The following is a 2,658-nucleotide window of genomic DNA, read 5'->3' as shown; positions in this document are numbered from 1 at the left end:
ACAGGATCCAAACTGTCAACTGAAGACACTGAGGTGAGATGTGAAAAAAATGTTACTGTGGAAATTTCTCATAGAAAAATTTTATGTGACAAAATTGTGTCGTCACAAGCTAATTATCCATTTGCTACCCTTTCTTATCTGCTTAAAAGCCAGAAGGATCTTGAGATGGTAATTTCATTTTGGAGAATCATGATCTAGTGAACTTTTGCTTTGTTGGACGTTTCAGTCTTCCTATGTGTGTAGTAAAATTGATTTTCACTTGAATAATTGTGACTTTTTGACTTTCTTTTCAAAACAATATTTGTGTAGTAAAATTGATTTTCACTTGAATAATTGTGACTTTTTGACTTTCTTTTCAAAACAATATTTGTGTATTTAAATGTTCAAAGTAAAACTGTTAAAAGTAGCTAGAGCTTTCATTACAAACAATGTTTGATAATCTTAGCATGTTTTTTTATATAATGCACACTGAATTGAATCCTACTTTAAATTCCCTTCTGCAGGTTTTTGGGTTCTGCTGCAGATGAAGCCTGTCAGTATGCAACTGAAGTTCAGGGTGAAAACCCATTTAAAAACCCGTTACTCCTGAGAGAGCTGAATCTGAGTTAACATGAACTAGGAGACACACGAGTGAATCAGATCGCTGCTCTACTGGAGGATAAACACTGTAAACTCAACACACTACAGTGAGTATTTTACATTATTTAACATGTTGCATGATTACTAGTAATGCAAACAGAGGTGTTTTGCAGTTGTCCTGGTGCAACTTCACAAAATCAACAAGGCATATGAAAGGAACAATTAAACAGGCAATTAAAAACACACACAATTAAAATGTGACTATTCGCATGACTTCGTTTTGCACTAATCAGTTGTTCCACAAGGTGGCAACACTGTCTCGGTCTGTTTCATAGAAGAAAACATAGCTAAAGAGACAGAACAACAAAAACAACAAAATAGTGGAGACTAAAACAACAACAGACGGCCACATTGACAAGCGCTTGTGAGAGAGGATTTCGAGAAAGCAGCAACTTTAGTTTAAAAGAGTACAAAGACATTTTTATCAGTCATAACTTCTGGTTAAAAGTAGAGCAGACGCTGGAAAAAGATGAAGCTCTCTAGAACACGTGTCGACCGCCTGTGTTCACGTACACCTCAAATAGAGTATACTTGAAAGGCTACGTGTTCAGCTGTACACATACGCTAGCCTACACATACAAAAACAAAGTATACTTTGGCCTCAAGTCAGTTTGATCCTGACTCAATAATTATTTCAGTGACAACAGGAGAGAATTTTATTTCCAGTGCTTAGAAAACTCCTCGAATAAGTGGTAGATTGAAAAAACAACTGTGCTATAAACACAGGTGTTTTTTTTTTTTGCTGTTAATTTAGTCACACTTAGACCATGCAAGATGAGCGGCTGCCTGTTTTTCAAAATTAAAAAAAAAAGAATACCAAGAAACACAAAATTATTACCCGTGGCTCCTGATGATATATTGAGGTCTTATGAAGGGAAACGATCCGTCTGTGTAAGAAACTAAACATTATTTACAGCATTATTACCTGTAATCCATAGCTTCAGGCAAATGGTCCAGAGTGATGTCCAGTTCGCAAAAGAATCATTATTTCTACACTGGTTATTGCACTGGCCCCCAGGGGGTGTTCGGAGAGCATTGGGGGGGCGCTGGAAGCAATATTTTTGAAAGGGGGTGGCTGAGGTGTTCTTGGGGGACGTTTGGTTAAGGCGAGTTTACACCAAAGAAGGATGAGCTGAAACTTGCAAAAGAAAATGGTCTGGCACATCCTAACGCCGTCTCTACACTGGATGCATCAAAGCGCACTTTCTATATCCGTTTGTCATGTCGGTAGCGCAAGCGAGTGGAGCGCGGCAGGCAAAGAACGCGGCATCCGTTTATGTTGTGCTCGCGCTCAGATACTGAACCACTGATTATAATCAGGATCTGTGTGCTTTGACGCAACGTGTTACGACGTTCGCGCCCGGTGTAGTAGTGTTAGTTAGGGTAAGCCGCTAGTTTACACCAATACTATCGCTTCTAAACTATCATTTCCATAGCTTTCTGTAGCGCAGCTGCCAGACTTCCAGTGAAAACAATGGCAAACATTTAGACACGTTAAAGCACAGTATGCTTTTTCTTGTTTAGAAAAATTTATATGAATGCTTTTTGTTTGAATGCCAAATTTAAAGAGTTTATTCAACGTTCATAAATATAGCCTAATTTATATTCACGTGGCTTTTTTTGCTCCTTGGGAAACTAATGATAATGGTATTTCAAGTCCAGTCAAATCAAATATGCCATGAATGTCATGTGGCATTCAATGACATAATTTTTTTATTATTTATGGGCTACTGTGGGCTGTTATATTTGGGTTAAAATACATGCTTTTAAAATAGGTTCATATTACAAATAAAATATAGCCTTTAATATACACTACCATTCAAAAAAAAAAAAAGTCAGTAAGATTTTTTAATGGTTGCATTTATTTGATCAAAAACAAAAACAAATAAAAAAAACAGCAAACAGTACATCTACAATTTGAAAGAACTGCTTTCTTTTTCTTTTCTTTCTATTTTCCTCTCATGCTAAAGCTCCATTACTCCAGCTTTCAGTGTCACATGATCCTTCAGAAATCATGCT

The sequence above is a fragment of the Sinocyclocheilus rhinocerous genome, unplaced genomic scaffold, assembly GCF_001515625.1.
Source record: "Sinocyclocheilus rhinocerous isolate Xijiao unplaced genomic scaffold, SAMN03320098_v1.1 scaffold25424, whole genome shotgun sequence".
Lineage (NCBI taxonomy): Eukaryota > Metazoa > Chordata > Actinopteri > Cypriniformes > Cyprinidae > Sinocyclocheilus > Sinocyclocheilus rhinocerous.
The sequence above is the reverse complement of the archived record's forward strand: the minus strand, read 5'-3'. Positions refer to the sequence as shown.